Source organism: Camellia sinensis, chromosome 10 (assembly GCF_055761805.1).
Source record: "Camellia sinensis isolate YWXY chromosome 10, ASM5576180v1, whole genome shotgun sequence".
In the NCBI taxonomy this organism is placed as follows: Eukaryota; Viridiplantae; Streptophyta; class Magnoliopsida; order Ericales; family Theaceae; genus Camellia; species Camellia sinensis.
The window spans coordinates 145,158,819-145,178,239 of NC_138970.1; the positions used below are offsets into that span (position 1 = coordinate 145,158,819).

The window sequence follows — 19,421 nt, forward strand, 5'->3', positions numbered from 1 at the left end:
AACCGAAACTAGTAATATTTTAGAGTATCTCTAACGGTTGAACAAATTTTTCACTAAATTTGAGTAAAAAAAAGCTAATTTTCTCATTTTGATACCAACAGTTCTAACCATTCACTGTAGCGTGCATCAAATAGAGAGGGTCGTTCGGGAGTTGACCGGTAAGAGCAAATTTGAAGTTTTTGCCTTCATTTCTGTTGTTTCAAAAAAATGCTAAGGTGGTAGACCGGGGGTTCGACCCCGTAGTGTAAAATTTTCACAAATTTTTGCTTTAAAGAGGTTATCCGGTGGGACATCTGGCCGGACGTCTGGTGGGTCTAACTCAACGACTACGCATAGTGAATTGGTGAAAGGGACAAGTCGTCCTCAGTTTAGTGAAACGTTTGATATTTTTTCAATTTAATATTATTTTAGTACAACCATTAAAGCATAAAAAATAATTTTTTTTGATCAAATTTAAATTTAATATTAAGGCCAAGTTTGGGAAGATCCAAAAAAGTCAAAAAGTCAAAAAGTTACTCAAAAAGCTAAAAAGTTAACACTATTCACCGAAAGTCAACAATTACGGCTGCACAACTCCCAATTCAAAATTTTCCCTACAAATCAATTTTTACAATTTTTTATTACACATTTTTCAATAAAAAGTCAAAAAGTTAACCCAAACATCTATATTTTCAACCTCAATTTTTTAGTCCAAAAAGACAAAAAATACACTTTTTTAGTCTTCCCAAACTTGGCCTAAATTTGGTGAACGGCCCTTATACCCTCCTATTTTGAATAATTTTATCTTGAAAAAATTTCATTCAAGTGCATGGTGCGATAGGAATTGATTATTGGAATTACTTTTCCTTCATCTCCCTTTATCTCTCCTCTGTCGTCGTCGTCGGCACAACTGATTGCCTTCTCCTTCTCTCTCCTCCACTTTCTATTCTTCCACCGCTCTCTCACTCTTTGTCGGTAAGTCTCTATCTCTCTCTCTCTGTCTTTCTCTCTCTGTCTCTCTCTCTGTCTCTCTGTATATTCACCTTGTATAGCCTAATGGGTTCGATTCGATCCTTTGTTTGGGCAGTCTAGTTAGGTTCTTCAATCGCCAAGACGAGAGACCCTATCGAGAATCGTATATTCCGAATCAACCGACCTCAGACCGGGCTTCCTTGGTTATTTATGCACTGTAGGGTTTCGATCCCTGATCTGGTCTCTTGTTTTTGGATTAAATTTGCTTTATTTATAGAGTGAGAGAGAAATATATATATATATATATATGTTTGGTGGAGGCGTCGTATCATTATTATCATCCAATTAAACTATTTAGGGTTTGGATTTGTATTGTCTCTCTTGAATTAATGAACAGTTTTGCATATTAGTAGAGGATTAGTGAAACTTTTATTAATTTTTATTTATTGCTATATCGCTGTTGCGCTGATATAATTGAAGCTCGATTGTCTTTGATTTTGAAACAGAAAAAGAGAAAATTGCAAGATATATTATTATTGTCATATGCGTTTTTAAGTTTTGATAAAATATTCACACAGAAACCCAAACAAAAGAAAAGAAAATTTTTAAAAAAAAAGAAAGAAGAAAAGATTAAAAGGAAAGAAAAGGAATTTATGGGTAGCCCTGGATCGAGCAACTCTGCCACTGCACAGCGACTTGGCTTGTCGGATCCAATATTTACCGGAGGGCCTACAGAGTTCGATGTGATTAAGACCCACGAGTTGGAAAAGGTTGGTTTTTGATGCTACTATTGAAAGAAATCTATTATGTCTCATTTTGTGTACATTTTTGTTGGTTGGTTATGATGGAAAATAGAAGAATTTTAATTTTTGGACACGGAATAGCAAGCCATTGCTTGTTGGAAAGTGAGTGATCTACAATTTTTAATTCTATACTTGTTTTGATAATGAGGAAAAATTTGAGAAACTATACCAAATATATACATATGTATAAAGCTAAACTGAGAGGTGCTCTTTTGTAGCCTTTTGTACTTTGCCCCCCTTTCCTGAAGAATTATTCAAATTTTGGTCAGAAATGCCTGCACCAATTGCATTGCACATAAAATGTTTTCTTGCTTTGAACACATAGATGTGTGTTAAGAAATGCATCCAAGTGGTTAGTTTGGTGAGGCTCACATGAGTAAAGGTTTCTCTTTTGTGGTTCCATACAACTGAAATATCTATGATAAAAAACGTTTAGTACCTGGCATTCCTGTATTCTTACACAACCAAGTTGAACATAAAAGTTTTATTTGGAGTTGCAGATCTTTGATTGTATATATTTGATTATGGTTTGTGCGTGCAATCAGTTTCTTGCAGATGTGGGACTATATGAAAGTCAGGAAGAAGCTATTAAAAGGGAGAAGTGTTGGGGAGATTAGACCAGGTTGAATTGTCTTGTCATTTGGAGTTACTATTTTTAAATTATGCTTGTGTAATTTGTTAATACAAACTTGTTGCAAATTGAACAGATAGTGAAGATATGGGTGAAGAACATTTCCTGTGCTAAAGGTTTCAATGAGCAACTAGTCCAAGAAGCTAATGCAAAGATCTTCACATTTGGTTCCTATCAGCTGGGTGTATGAGTCCCCTCTTCTCTCTCTCTCTCTCTCTATCTCTCTACTTTTTTGCTACGAATTGATTTTACTTGCTTGTCCACATTGATTTTACAAATTGACTACAACAGTATGGCAAAAGTCTTGCTATTGTCAAAAACAGCACGAAACTCAATTTTGGGCTCTCCAATGGCTACCTAAACCTTGTGTCACATTTGGCACAAGGTTTAGCTATAGTAGCTAAAGTTTCATAACCCTTTTATGGGACCCACATGTAATGTTTATATTTGGCATTTTATGAGAAAAATAGAAGAAATAGCATTTGTACCATCGGAGCAACATTGCTAAAATATATCAATAGCTAGCCATTTAGCTATTGAACCATTGGAGATACTCTAAAATGTGTACTACCTTGTTGAAGTAGGGATGGTGGCATCTCTATAAATTTTATTCAATGGGTCATTGTCAAGTCAAGTTAGCATCAATTTGAATGTTAAGTTGTATTGAACCTATCAAAATCAAATTTTGAATTATATGTGGAAAAAATTTAGATCAATTTCCACACATTCATCAAACTCATTTCTACTGTCCTAGTTTGACAAATTTTCGATTATGCCTTGAGAGCTCGTTTGGGAATTGGCTATTTTAGTTGGCTTTTTACGAAAAAAGCATGCAAAAAAAGTAGAGAATGATGTGATTGGGTGTTTTGGTTTTTTGTTTATTTTAGCCAAAAAGTTATCTTCCCAAACACCTTCACAAAGCTTATAAAAATGATTTTTGTTTATTTTATCCATATTATATTTTAACTATTGAATATCAGTTAAGCTACTTAGGTTTGTTTTGAGAACTAGCTATTTTAGTTGGGCTTTTGATTTTTTATGAAAAAACGTGCAGAAAAGTAAGAGAAGAGAGTTGATTTTTGGTATTAACTTTTTGGCTTTTTGGACTATTTTAGGTGGTTCTCAAACTTTGCCTTAATCTCAAGTTTTTATGTATCCCATTTATTTTCAAAGACAATTATTTCCATTTATTAATTTTTTGGAAAACATTTCCATTTAATTTTATCTTCTTTGAAGCCTACAAGAAATTATAATACATAGCAATTAATTCAAACATGTTTTCATGATTTCTTGTGAAAGTCATATAATAATACTCAAGTAATTAGTGTATTGTGTCTAATGATTGCATATATTTTAATGTTCAACACCGCTAACTAATGAAATTAAAATAAAAGAAATTAGTACTCAAGTACACAATGTTTGAAGTTTAATATTATACGCTTCACAGCTTAATTTTATAGCAAGTAAAAAAAAATGGATTCTTTAGTTAATACGAAATCCAAATTAAGTTAATTTACTTTAATTGACTTTTAACAAAGAAGAAAAGGAAATTAAATTGCAACTTATATAATTTCTAAGTTAAAATAGTATAAAATTTAAAATAAAATGTTACAAAAAAAAGGTGATGTTTACGTTTTATGTTTATTCACTAGTAACTAAAGAATTACAAAATAATTTAGGAATCAATTAGAGAAGTAAATAATATGTTTAATGTTTTTGTATGAAGAAAGCAGTGAGAGAATGGATACTTGTTCATAGGTTACTTTGGAATGTGTTTGATGACAAGCTTTGTGAATAAGAGGGTAAATTTTTTTGAAGTATCTCAATAGCAAAATTGAATATTTATCAAACTAGGAGGGCAAAAGTGAAGTTTTACCATCCTCAAGTAATCCACACAATGTATGCTCAGTTTCACCAATTACCTAACAATTTCACGTTAATTGAAGAAAATAATGAACTATTTCAAACAAAAATGTAAAAGCTCTATTTCCTTAAGTTTATCGTCTTTTGTGAATATGGTTTGGCATATTTTTTAACAAAAGATTGGTATAAGGCTGCTACTATAATTTTATCTTAGGTCAAAATTAGTTGTCTTTGGTCTTATGGATTATGAGATTTGGTATCTAAGGTGTAAAATGTATTTTAAGGCAATGTTGGACTAAAGGTCAAATTATTAAATGCGAATGAGTCATTTTGAAAGAATAAAGATGTAAATTGAAATTTCCAATAGGTTTATTAGTAACATTGGTGCTATTTACACCATTAGATACTCTTTAATGGGTGCTCTGTAGGACACCACGAGGTTGAAAAAAATCATTTTCGCAGTTTTTTTCTTCTTTCCCTCTCTCCGTCCCTCCCTTCATTTTTCTGCTTTTTCCTGTGTGGGTATGTGTGATTGCCCCTTCGTTGGGGACTGGGTGTAGTTGAAAAAAATCACAGCCTCCAAACTGACTTTTATATATTTCTAAACTTCTTTATCACTTTTAAATATTCAACATAGGCACCCATATACCCTCCCTCCAGATCAGATGGGCACAATATTAGCGGGAGAAATTGCTTCCGCTCTCAATAAAGAACCTCCCGCCAAATATCTTCTCGCTCTCGATATGATTGAATCAAGAAGATTTTTTTAAGTGTGGTTCAACTGTGTTTAGCTGACTTGGGGCTCAACATTTTTCCATATGAATAAGGCTATTTTTTAGAGAAACATAGATTTACGTATATAAAATGATGATCACCAATGTAAAATCAAAGAGCAGTGGAAACTATAAAGGACCAATTCAAACTATATTTATTAACTAAAAAACCAAAAGGAGATAGATTATCGTCACTTTAGAAATTTAACATATTAATAATAATAATAATAATAATAATAGTAATGTGATGTGAGCTATGAAGTACCAACACTCCAAAACAAATGTCGTAAGGGTGTTGGGACACAGGGACACTGCTAGGACATGTATGGGACACTTCATGTGACGTGTCCCTTTATTTAAATAGTTTTTTCTAGTGAACATGTCTGGGACATGCTAGGGTCATGCTAGGAACACAACAACTAATTCCCCTCTCCCTCCCAATTTTTTATAGTGCTTTTGATAAATGTTAGATGCCGAATATTTTTTACTTTTTGTTTAGGTTTAAATACTTAATAGATGATCCATAAAAAGATATAAATTATAAATGTTAATTTGAAATTGATATATTTTTCTTTAAATATCGAATTAGTGTTAGTTTTTGTTAATTTTGATTGTTTGTGAATGTAATATTAATCTATATAGAAAATAAAAATATATGAAAAAATATTTTATTGCTGTGTCCCCATCGTGTCCGTGTCCCCATTTTTTATGAAATCACCATGTCTTGTGTCCATATCCTTGCTTGTTATGATGTGAACACAAATTTTGCAAGGATGGCTTATAATAGGACTGCTTAAGAGTTAGCCTTAAGATTATAAATCTTGTTTGTTGTTATTTTGAATTTTTTAAATTGAGTTTCTCTGGGTGTGGTTGTCAAATAGGTACACGGCCCTGGTGCGGATATAGACATACTGTGTGTTGGACCAAGACATGCCACGCGAGATGTATGATGAGAACTTTCTCCTCCATGAGCAGCAATTTGCATTTCTTTTTAGTTTTCCTCTAGTGGAGATTGATAAGTCTAATTTTTCTTCTATAACTCAATGCAGGAAGATTTCTTTGGTGAATTATACAAAATGCTGGCAGAGATGCCTGAAATACAAGAATTACATCCAGTCCCTGATGCTCATGTTCCAATATTGAAGTTCAAATTCAATGGTGTGTCTATAGATCTTCTTTATGCAAATGTAGCACTTTGGGCTATTCCTGAAGTAAGTAATTTTTTTTATGGTTACCTTGTATTCACTTTCTGAATGTGGTTTAACAAACATTTAACGAAAAACAGGATAAAATGGTTTTAAGTATTCAACTTTTGTAGTGACCTTCGTTTTTGGTGATGGTGTTGCTTGTGTGGGGGCAAGTGTGCATCCTAAAAGTAAAAGGTTACCACTATTATCTTCCTGGATGATAGTACAAAGATCTAATTCTTGATGACTTATATATATATAAAAAGATAATACAAAGATGTAAAAATTTACTTTGTTTTTAAGTGACCAATCCTTTTCATGTTTAAATGAAAGAGTATAAATATTAGTTCAAAATTGCTGCTCATAAATCTTTGTGCCAGCTGTAGTATTCTTACATCTTCTGATATTTTGATCTTAAATAAAAACCAAAAAGTCCTGTCAGTTTGATTTGTTCCCCTAATTTTTTAGAGCTAGTACTAGTTATTACTGTTAATAATTGGAGTTTTATAAACAAGGAAAATGTATTCTATTGGGTGTATTATGTGGTGTTGATATTCTCTGGTGGAATAGTTTACACCACAACTGGAAGTTGGGAGGAGATTTTTTTGTGAAGAATCATTTGGTAGATTTAGTGAAAAACTTGGGCTGCGGTGGGGGAAGCCATCGAGTTTGAGAGAAGATATAGGTTTTAGACTATTTCTCTGTGACAAAATGGGTCCTGGGCTTATAATGTAATGGGGCATGGTAGTTTAGATAGATGACTATAAGTGTGTTCTGTTGAAGATGCCGGTCAGCTGTCACAAGCGTCAAAGTTCAATTGTTCCTTTACTCGGACAAGTATACATGTATTCATGTAGATTGCATCCTAGGGTCATGTTGTTTTAAGTTAGCTCATTGGAAATGTTTTCTGAGTATTAGGAGTTGTTTTAAACCTTGGGTATTGTTTTTTTTTCCTTTCAAACTTGTATTTTTAGCAAGAAGCAAAGACTGATGCTTGCTTAGCGGTTGCTAGTTGTTTGATTGCCGTAGGTGATGTAGTGCTATTGTTGATTCATTTTATAAATTTTTTTTGGGGTTCATTCTCTAGTAGGTAACACTCACTCAGTGATTGAGCGCTCAATCTTTTACTTGAGTCTTTAAAAATTCTAGTGAGCAACACCCGCTAGGTAATTGAGCACCCAACATATGTTTTCTGCAACTCGACCTGTTTTAGGTTTTAGTATTCACTATGCATCTATATACCTTCACAATTCTTGTTTTTAGGGTTGCTGACTTTTAAGCGTATTGTTGTGTCTTGTAAGTGAGTGATTTTATTGAGTATTTTTCCTTCAAAACCCTTAAATACATTGTATCGCACCAATGGAGCTGTCAGTGCAAAGACGTAGGTGAGGTGCTTCCTTCCTGGTGATTGTGGAGTACTAGAAAGATCTCAAAATTAGGTTAATTGAGGTGTGGTTGTAAGTTCTCGTGTCTATCGTTTTTGAAATTTTAGATTTGCTTAATGGACTATCGTTCGGGAGTTGGGATCATGAGTTTTTCCTCTCGAAGAGTTTTCCTTGAGGTTTTCCATGTTAAGTCACTGTGTTATGCTTTACGTGCTTATTTATTGTTGTGATTTCTAATAAAAATCCTAACTGAGAATTGGCTGGTAATTTTAAGAGGTTAAATTGGCCTGTTCACCCCTGTCTAGGAGCAATTTCCATCGTCTTTGTAATTTTAAAGTTCATATTTATTGGAATTGTTTAACATATATATTACAACTAAGCAAAAAATTACTTCTTATAATATCTTATATATAAAATACATAAATGCTCCCCTAAGAAGTACGGACACGGACACATAACATGACACGGCATGGATATGCGGACACAATTTTTTATAAAATGCATGACACGACACATTGCAGACATGTGCAAACATATAATTTTATATATTTATTTTTGTCATATTTTTAAATATTTAATATTTATTTTATGTCAAATATTTAAGTCTATGAAATTTATCAACCTTAAATATGCTATTTTAATAAAAAAAATGGTCCTTAATGCTTCCCCAACGTGTCTCTAGCGTGCCTTAAATATCCCAATGTGTTCGACTCTCTCTAGCTTGTCTGACATGTGTTCAGAATGTGTCCATGTTTGACACATGTCGGACACTTGTATGTCGCCTCCGGAGAGGTGTCTGTGCTTCATAGACACTCCCCTAGGTGCTCCCAATCTTATACTCACCCCTGTTTCTTTTTTGTGAAGCTATGCATATGACTCCTTGCTTGGATGCTTGGTTTGTGTACATTCTAATGCAGAGCAGCATGTTAGGAACTAAAATAATGCTGCTTGTGGTTGATTCTGTCTTGGGGTAAAGCTACGGAAAGCTTATAGATTTGGGATTAAGATTGTAAGCTTTTATGGATTGAAGAGGATTAGGGCCAGAACTTGCTTTGTTTGGAGATTATTGTCGGATTTTCTGTAATTTAGTTGTTATGGGTCTGTTTGTCATTCAAAGAACAAAATTTGATTGTGGAGAACTAAAGATAAGAATATTCAAGGGGTTCCTACTGTGAATCCCTTTGCTAGATAGTTTTAGTGATTACATCATATAATAATCCATGGTATGAATCATAGATAAGGACTCAATAGTATAAACCAAACCAAGCCTTAAGTCCCACATGAATATTTTTTTTTCCATTTGACTCTATTCAATGTAATATTGTTAGTTAAATTGAGGAGATTTATATTTTTATTTACTACACCAGTCCACGTCAATCTAGGTCTGTCCCTTCCTAACACTTCCATAAAAGGGAGGTTTGCGATGGGGAGGGGCTGGAAGGGGGGGGAGGGGGTTGCGGGGTCGTGGCCGGGGAGGCGAGTTGGGTTAGGGCTTTGCAATGGGGGAGGGGGTCACAGCGAAGAAGAAAAAGGGGGGGGGGGGGGGAGGTGGTGACGAGGTGGTTGGGGAAGGCTGGCCGGAGCAGGGAGTGGCTGGCTGGAGTTAGGGTTAGGGTTTGTCCCTTTTGGTAATTTTATTTTGGGGTAAAATGGTATTAAATAATTTTTTTTTTGAAAAATCGGTGTGTCCAACCAAGTATTTGGTGTGCATTTAGAGGCTCCCCATATATATACATTGGAAAATACCAGTGTCTTCTTTGTAGGAATGTGGTTCGATATAAATAACACTAAACATGTATATTGATGAAAAATTTCATCAACAGTCATTAGAACTAGTTGTTTGTAAAACATTTGAGCATCTGCTGTTGCTGGGGTTTCTGCATTTTGGAAAGGGTTTTGTCATGGGACGAAACATATTATTCACGGCCTTGAAGTTAACTGCTGAATTTCCAATCCTCATTGGGTTAAGAATCCTAGTTTTGTTCACTTCCACATTTGACCCGAGTCTTCTTCTAAAAGTGTTATTCCCTTTTGAGGCCATGATTGATGTCAATTGAGATTTTGACTACTTAACTTAGTGCTTTGAAACTCTTTTCATTCTTCTGTGAGCTGGCTCTATAACTGTTCTCTCTCTCTCTCTCTGACTGACTATTATTTATTTGTGCTATGTAATTTTTTGTCTCTAATTTTATGTATTCTTGCAGTCGATGGAGAAGAACAAGGCTGGATGGATGACCCTGTTTGAGCCTTTCCCATTTTTTGAAGCATACAGAAATTATTTGCAGATAGATATAGCAGCTGAGAATGATGATGACTTGAGGAAATGGAAAGGCTGGATTGAGTCTCGGATTCGCCAGCTTACTTTGAAGGTGATACCATCTTTCTCTTTTCTTATTTTGTCATCAGCACTAAAATTTTCTTGAAGCTCTATTCTCGTGCTGGCATTCAATTTTTCAGATTGAGAGGGACACAAAAAGCATGCTTCAGTGCCACCCACACCCTGGTGAATTTTCTGATAAATCCAGACCGTTTCATTATTGTTATTTCATGGGTCTGCGGCGGAAGGCAGGCACCAATGCTGAGGAAGGTGAACAAGTCGATATAAGGTTTGACTGTGGAGGAATTTAAGCACTCTGTGTACGTGGACCACTCCTGGAGTCCCGGAATGTTGATCCATGTATGCCATGTAAGACGTAAGGACATTCCTCTTTTTGTATTTCCAGGTGGGATTCGGCCAACCTACAAAAGTAGCTGGAGAAACTCTTTCTACTGCAAAAAGAAAGCGTAGCTCTGGTTCTCCAGATGCTGCAATGAATGGGAAGAAGATAAAATTGGATGAAGTTGATTCGGGGACTAACTCAAGGGGACCCCAATGTCATGCAGTGGAGACTGATCATGCAGGTTTGCCTGTTGAAACAAGGGCAAACGAACAATTTGAAGCTGATGTAGAGAACATCTCAAATAATGCAAGATGTCGCGAGAATATCTCGTGCCGTGATCAGGAAGTTGAAGGATCTGTTAGATGCAGCCCACCTGCTGGGCCTTCATCTTCTTCGAGTGTTTCATTAAGCGCAGGGGAGGAGAAGCAGCTTAACACGGAGCAACCCAGTGGACCATTTGTTAGCTGTCATCGTAGTCCTTTGAAAGAACTTGATGATCTTGAAAATGACGCAGGATTGACTAATCAAGTTCATGATTTTGGTGGGACCATGAAAGTTGGCCCTGTGCAGTCTTTGACAGCCAAAGAAGATGTTGCAGAAGAAATTATAATACATAGCAGTTAATTCAAACATGTTTTCATGAATTCTTGTGAAAGTCATATAATAATACTCAAGTAATTAGTGTATTGTGTTTAATGATTGCATATATTTTAATGTTCAACACCACTAACTAATGAAATTAAAATAAAAGAAATTATTACTCAAGTACACAATGTTTGAAGTTTAATATTATATGCTTCCAACTTAATTTTATAGCTACTAAAAAACATGGATTGTTTAGTTAATACGAACTCCAAATTAAGTTAATTTACTTTAATTGATTTTTAACAAAGAAGAAAAGGAAATTAAATTGCAACTTATATAATTCGTAAGTTAAAATAGTATAAAATTTAAAATAAAATGTTAAAAAAAAAGGTGATGTTTATGTTTACTTTTTATGTTTATTCACTAGTAACTAAAGAATTACAAGATAATTTAGGAATCAATTAGAGAAGTAAATAATATGTTTAATGTTTTTGTATGAAGAAAGCAGTGAGAGAATGGATACTTGTTCATAGGTTACTTTGGAATGTGTTTGATTACAAGCTTTGTAAATAGGAGGGCAAAAGCGAGGTTTTACCATTCCTCAAGTAATCCACACAATGTATGCTCTGTTTCACACCAATTACCTAACAATTTCACGTTAATTTAAAAAAATAATGAACTATTTCAAACAAAAATCTAAAAGCTACATTTCCTTAAGTTTATCATCTTTTGTGAATATTGTTTGGCATATTTTTTAACAAAAGATTAGTATAAGGCTGCTACCGTAATTTTCTTAGGTCAAAATTAGTTGTCTTTGGTCTTATGGATTATGAGATTTGGTATCTAAGGTGTAAAATGTATTTTAAGGCAATGTTGGACTAAAGCTCAAAATTATTAAATGTGAATAAGTCATTTTGAAAGAATAAAGGGATAAATTGAAATTTCCAATAGGTTTATTATTAACATTGGTGCTATCTGCACAATTAGATACTCTTTAATGGGTGCTCTGTAGGACACCACGAGGTTGAAAAAAATCATTTTCGCAGTTTTTTTCTTCCCTCCCTCCCTCCCTCCATCCCTCCCTTCTTTTTTCTGCTTTTTCCTGTGTGGGTTTGTGTGATTGCCCCTTCGTTGGGGTAGACTGGGTGTAGTTGAAAAAAATCGCAGCCTCCAAACTGACTTTTATATATTTCTAAACTTCTTTATCACTTTTAAATATTCAACATAGGCACCCATATACCCTCCCTCCATATCAGATGGGCACAATATTAGCAGGAGAAATTGCTTCCGCTCTCAATAAAGAACCTCCCGCCAAATATCTTCTCGCTCTTGATATGATTGACTCGAGAGGATTTTTTTTAGTGTGGTTCAACTGTGTTTGGCTGACTTGGGGCTCAACATTTAGCCATATGAATAAGGCTACCTTTTAGAGAAACATAGATTTGCATATATAAAATAATTATCACCAATGTAAACTCAAAGAGCGGTGAAAATTATGAACGACCAATTCAAACTATATTAATTAACTAAAAAATCAAAAGGAGATAGATTACCATCACTTAAGAAATTTAACATAATAATAATAATAATAATAATAATAATAATAATAATGTGATGTGAGCTATGAAGCACCAACACTCCAAAACAAATGTCATAAGGGTGTTGGACACAGGGACACCATGGGGACACGTATGGGACACTTCACGTGATGTGTCCCTTTATTTAATTAGTTTTTGCTAGTGAACATGTCTGGGACATGCTGGGATCACGCTAGGACACGACAACTAATTCCCCCCTCCACCCCAATTTTTTATAGTGCTTTTGATAAATGTTGGATGTTGAATATTTATTACTTTTGTTTTAGATTTAAATATTCAATAGACGATCCATAAAAAAGATATAAACTATAAGTGTTAATTTGAAATTGATATTTTTTTTCTTTAAATATCGAATTAGTGTTAGTTTTTGTTAATTTTGATTGTTTGTGAATGTAATATTAATCTATATAGAAAATAAAAATATATGAAAAAATATTTTATGCTATGTCCCCATCATGCCCGTGTCCCCAATTTTTTATGAAACCACCATGTCTTGTGTCCATATCCTTGCTTGTTATGACGTGAACACAAATTTTGCAAGGATTGCTTATAATAGGAGTGATTAAGAGTTAGTCTTCAGATTATAAATCTTTTTGTTGTTATATTGAATTTTTAAAATTGAGTTTCTCTGGGTGTGGTTGTCAAATAGGTACATGGCCCTGGTGTGGATATAGACACACTATGTGTTGGACCAAGACATGCCACTCGAGATGTATGATGAGAACTTTCTCCTCCATGAGCAGCAATTTGCATTTCTTTTTAGTTTTCCTCTAGTGGAGATTGACAAGTCTAATTTTTTTTCTATAACTCAATGCAGGAAGATTTCTTTGGTGAATTATACAAAATGCTGGCAGAGATGCCTGAAATACAAGAATTACATCCAGTCCCTGATGCTTATGTTCCAATATTGAAGTTCAAATTCAGTGGTGTGTCTATAGATCTTCTCTATGCGAATGTGGCACTTTGGGCTATTCCTGAAGTAAGTATTTTGGTTACCTTGTATTCACTTTCTGAATGTGGTTTAACAAACATTTAACGAAAAACAGGATAAAATGGTTTTAAGTATTCAACTTTTGTAGTGACCTTCATTTTTTATGATAGTGTTGCTTGCGTAGGGGGCAAGTGTGCATCCTAAAAGTAAAAGGTTACCACTATTATCTTCCTGGATGATAGTACAAAGATCTAATTCTTGATGACTTGTATTGAAAAAAAAAAAAAGATTATACAAAGATGTAAAAATTTACTTTGTTTTTAAGTGACCAATCCTTTTCATGTCTAAATGAAAGAGTATAAATATTAGTTCAAAATTGCTGCTCATAAATCTTTGTGCCAGCTGTAGCATTCTTACATCTTCCGATATTTAGATCTTAAATAGAAACCAAAAAGTCCTGTCAGCTTGATTTGTTCCCCTAATTTTTTAGAGCTAGTACTAGTTATTACTGTTAATAATTGGAGTTTTATAAACAAGGAAAAATGTATTCCATTTATCAATTGGTATATTATGTGGTGTTGATATTCTCTGGTGGAATAGTTTACGCCACAACTGGAAGTTGGGAGGAGATTTTTTTGTGAAGAATCATTTGGTAGGTTTAGTGAAAAACTTGGGCTGCAGTGGGGGAAGCCATCTAGTTTGAAATAAGATATAGGTTTTAGATTATTTCTCTGTAACAAAATGGGTCCTGGCTTATAATGTAATGGGGCATGGTAGTTTAGATAGATGACTATAAGCGTGTTCTGTTGAAGATGTTTGTCAGCTGTCACAAGCGTCAAAGTTCAATTGTTCCTTTACTCGGACAGGTATACATGTATTCATGTAGATTGCATCCTAGGGTTCATGTGTTCTAAGTTAGCTCATTGGAAATGTTTTCTAAGTATTAAGAGTTGTTTTAAACCTTGGGTATCGTTTTTTTTTTTCAAACTGGTATTTTTAACAAGAAGCAAAGACCAATGCTTGCTTAGCAGTTGCTAGTTGGTTGATTTCCGTAGGTGATGTAGCGCTAGTGTTGATTAATTTTATGAATTTTTTTTGGGGTTCATTCTCTAGTAGGTCTCACTCAATGATTGAGCGCTCAATCTTTTACTTGAGTCTTTAAAAATTCTAGTGAGCAAACCCGCTGGGCAATTGAGCACCCAACATATGTTTTCTGCGTATTCACTGTGCATATATATATACCTTCATAATTCTCGTTTTTAGGGTTGCTAACTTTTAAGCGTATTGTTGAGTCTTGTAAGTGAGTGATTTTCTTGAGTATTTTTCCTTCAAAATCCTTAAATACTTGTATTGTACCGATGGGGCCGTTAATGTCATTTTGTTTAGGGCCTACTCTTGAAAAAAGAGAAAGTGTTGATTTTAGTTTTTAATATTTTGAAGTATCTTTCTTCCCCCTTGTTTGCTTGTATGCCATTCTTTATTAAAATATGTTGTGTTATGGAAAAGTGTGTATTTATTATCATCATCTGACTAAAAGCCTACTTTAGTATTCTTAGCAGCGTGGCAGGCTTCAGTTAATACTTTTATGGCTTGTGGAATTTGACTGTCAACTTGTAAAAACTTTTTAAGTTTGGTTGAGGCATCTCCAAACATGTTCATCTATTGCAGGACTTGCATGTTTCACCAGATTCAATACTACAGAATGTAGATGAACAGACAGTTCGTAGCCTCAATGGATGCTGAGTTACAGACCAAATTTTGCGTTTGGTGCCAAATATTCAGGTTGTATTTAATATATTTGTGCACAAATTTGCCTTTTTCTTACTTTATTTTTATATATGTGTTGCTGATTATGTTTATTGTTTGTCTTGTCAGAATTTTCGTACTACGCTGAGATGTATGAGATTCTGGGCAAAGAGACGTGGTGTTTATTCAAATGTGAGGAAGTTATTTTCATGCTGAATGTTTCTCTGTTGTGACCGCTGTTGTCGCATTTACTATGTCAATTATTTGCTTCTGTTGCAACCAGGTTATGGGGTTTCTTGGTGGTATTAATGGGGCATTACTCGTTGCTCGTATATGCCAGCTTTACCCAAATGCACTGCCTAGCATGTTGGTGTCAAGGTTCTTCAGGGTCTATAATCTGTGGAGGTGGCCAAACCCTGTCATGCTATGTCCTATTCAGGAAGGTTCTCTGGGACTTCCTGTTTGGGATCCTAGAAAAAATTTTCGGGACAGACAGCATCTGATGCCGATCATAAAGCCTGGATATCCTTGCATGAGCTCTAGTTACAACGTGTCGACAAGTACATTGCGTGTTATGATGGATGAGTTTCAGAGAGGCAATGAAATTTGTGAGGTACCTACGTGAATTTTAAGTTTTATGTTGATTTTGGAGATGTTTACAATGTGAATTATTAGATGATTTGTGGCAATTTGGTTGATTATGCTTTATTTCGTAAAAACAATGCTGCAGTTTTAGCTATGCAACCTTTGATGTTCAATCTGCTATAAGTTACTATAATTTAACCATTATTCTTCGACTTCGATTATGTTTATCACCACTTTTCTACTTGGTAGGCATATCGTCCTTTTCCGTCCTAATTACTTTTGCCCATTTCTTAGAATCTTAGATCTGTTGACTTTCTGTTTTCTAAGCAATATTTTAATGTTTTATTGCCCTTGTGAACATGAATTTTTATGTTTGATTGCCTGCTTCTCTATGGCTGCTGTTGGAACTTGTTTAATTGAACATGCAAGCTTATAAATGCTTCATGCATGGCTTTTCTCCAAATGTTTGTCTTCTTGAAGTTTCTATGAATATACCTCCCTCAGATTGGCTGTTTTTTAGAGCTTGGTGGCTAGTGTTGGCTTTGTTAATTTGTTACTTGGAAATATTATCGGTTACCTAGGAGGAATTATCCCGTCTTCCAGGAATTCAAGGTTGGTGGTGTGCCCAACCAATAACAGTGGCCTAAGAATTACATGGCACTAGAAACAAGGAAATGGTGGAGAAATGGCATGATCTCTTTGGATGGACACATGGACACTTGATCTTCTTGACCCATAGGATAATTTCTAATTACCTAGTGTCTGGTCCTTGTTTATGTTGGTCTTATACAGTTGTGGGATAAATCTATAAAATATTTGTGTTGGTCTTATACAGTTGTGGGATAAATCTATAAAATGTTCCTAGAGATGAGACGTCTCTTTTTTCTTTCTGTTTTGCATTAAATCTGAAGTCAAATTGGGAGGACCCACGTGGACAAGGGTGTAAGTATGAGGGGATCTTATTCTCTATCAAAATTTTTTCTCCAGATTTAGATAAACATAAGTTATTGATTGGCAATGTTTTGTGAATTTTTTGTACCTTTTTTGAGTAACTAGAATTGACTTAATGATGCGTTGACTTATACCAGCTTTGCGTACCTCACCATTTTAACTGGTAGGGATTTGCACCCATTAGTTAATGGTATGCAAAGTGGGTACACAGGAGGGAAAAAAAATGTTATGATGACTACATTTGCTAACCATATTTTGTTTACCATACTACTGCATTGGTAACAGACATGAGTGAAGGGACCAATTAGAGTAATACGATGGTGACACATGAGATGGTAAACAATTTTTGGTACATAAATGTGCTTATCCTAGCATTATTGAAAAAAATGGAGTGGGTATTTTTCTCACTTGTGCTATTAAATTTTGGCTGAGATTTCTGGTGTCAACTTATTCCTATCTGCACCAGTGGTGCTGTTGTTAATATGGTTGGTCTATTGGTTGTGTAGGGAATCAATCTATTCCTGGACCTTAATGGTTTGGGTGTCTAATGCTGTTTTCATGCAGCAGAATCCAATAATTATTCTTCTAGCTTCCCTCTCCCTTCTCCTTTCTTTTGTTTTTGTTTCTTCCATTAATGTACAATGGTGAAATGAACTATTTTGGCCTAAATTTGTTTGTACAAGGGTTATGTCAATTATAAATCCCAAATCATAAATTTTTAAAAGTATTGGATCTTCTTGTTTCTTCTTTAAGATCACAAAGGGATGGGGAGAGGGAGGGGGTGGGTAGTGATGGTGTGCGGATTATTAGCCCAGGGATTAAACTGATGGTGGGATAAACCTTGGCATATGTTTTGACAGTTGAGGTCGTGTGAGCCCACTTATCCCATCCATTATTGCAGTGCCAATCAAACACTAGATCAGGGTGGTACAAGTTATAAATAGTCCTTGTGTTGGATGTCTGGGGGCTAATTATCCCAGGCTTCCAATAGTTTCTGGTATGCAAACCGGCCCGTAAAAACTGGAGTTTTTTTTTTAGAAATGCTTGGTTTGGTTAGTTGGTTTAATGATTTCTGATATGTCTATTTGCTATGATCTGGATATTGAGACATTATGATAATCTAGGGGTCTTGTAATTTCCTTTCGTAGTTTTTTCTTGTATTTTTTATTTAGTCAAGTTAAATATATTAGCATTTTGATATAAATATTTGTAAGAAGCTTATTAGTGTAATTCTGGTATGTGATTTGACCATATATATGGGTGCCTCTATATGCACCCAAAAAAATTCATTGGACACCTCATTTCGTAAGGCATCCCACCCCAAATTTGAATTTTGTTTTTTTTTTTTTTTTTGAACACCCCAATAATCCCAACCATACCTCAACCCACTTACCAACCACACCCTCCCCTTCTAGCCACCTCCCCTACCGCCTTCTGACACCCCCATCCCCTCCCTATTGTCTGTAGTTCCCTCACCTTCTCCCTGTCTCTCTGAGTCTCTGAAAACCCTCGTTCTAGGGTTCGTGGCGAGGAAGGCAGGGGAGGGAGGTTTGCGATGGGGAGGGGCTGGAAGGGGGGAAGGGATTGCTGGGTTATGGGGTCGTGGCCAGGGTGGCGAGCTGGGTTAGGGCTTTGCAGTGGGGGAGGGGGTCATAGTGAAGAAGAAAAAGGGGAGGGGGGGGAGGTGGTGACGAGGAAGTTGGGGAAGGCTGGCTGGAGTAGGGAGTGGCTGGCTGGAGTTATGGTTAGGGTTTGTCCCTTTTGGTAATTTTATTTTGGGGTAAAATAGTATTAAATAAATTTTTTTTTTTTGAAAAATCGGTGTGTCCAACCAAGTTTTTGGTGTGCATTTAGAGGCTCCCCATATATATGCATTGGAAAATACTAGTGTCTTCTTTGTAGGAATGTGGTTTGATATTGTGAGATATGTAAGATATCTGAATGAATGTTGTAATTTCTATATCTGTTGGTTACAAGAGTGATGCTCATTTATAGAGAAAGCACCGAAAGGAGAAGACATAATAATGAAAGTGTGTGAGTGGTGTTTGGTCTTTACAACCGAAAGAAGAAGAGAATCCTATGCTTTCTTTGTCTTATAATATATTATACTATATACATTATACATTACATTATACATTAACAGCCCCCCTCAAACTCAAGGTGGAAAAACATTGACCAACTGGAGTTTGGAGACAAGTTCAACGAAGCGGCCAGGAGAATGAGCTTTGGTGAAGATATCAGCAGGTTGATCAACAGAAGAGATCGGATGGAGATGGACAGTACCACGAGTAACGTGTTGACGAATAAAATGACAGTCAATCTCAATGTGCTTGGTGCGATCATGAAAAACATCATTGTGAACAATTTGAAGAGCACTGTGATTGTCACAAAAGAGGTCAGTAGCACCAGATGAGGTAACACCCAGATCAGCAAGAAGCCAACGAAGCCAGAGAAGCTCCTGAGTAGTATCAGCAAGAGCACGGTATTCGGCCTCGGTACTGGAACGAGCAGTAAGAGATTGTTTCTTGCTGCGCCAAGAAATAAGAGAATCACCCAGAAAAAAGCAGAATCCAGTAGTAGAGCGGCGGTCAGTAGGATCTCCAGCCCAATCAGCATCGGAAAAAGCAAGAAGCTGGAGAGAGGAGCGGGCGGAATAATGAAGACCATGAAACATGGTGCCTTTGAGATACCGAAGGATACGAATTAAGGCAGCATAATGAGGGGTACGAGGAGCCGACATAAACTGGCTGACAATATGAACGGCATAGGAAA

At 35.4% G+C, this 19,421-nt stretch overlaps 1 pseudogene across 1 annotated transcript in view; it reads left to right on the plus strand.

Annotated features, from left to right (window-relative positions):
- The first annotated feature begins 767 nt into the window (after positions 1-767).
- Positions 768-19,421, plus strand: part of LOC114262993 (nuclear poly(A) polymerase 1-like) — a 29,294-nt pseudogene continuing 10,640 nt past the window's right edge. The window contains exons 1-10 of the transcript XR_014342697.1: positions 768-954; positions 1,067-1,168; positions 1,458-1,721; positions 2,300-2,376; positions 2,462-2,569; positions 5,903-5,965; positions 6,071-6,232; positions 15,036-15,149; positions 15,243-15,305; positions 15,397-15,726. The product of XR_014342697.1 is annotated as a nuclear poly(A) polymerase 1-like (transcript). The remainder of the gene's footprint in view (positions 955-1,066; positions 1,169-1,457; positions 1,722-2,299; positions 2,377-2,461; positions 2,570-5,902; positions 5,966-6,070; positions 6,233-15,035; positions 15,150-15,242; positions 15,306-15,396; positions 15,727-19,421) is intronic.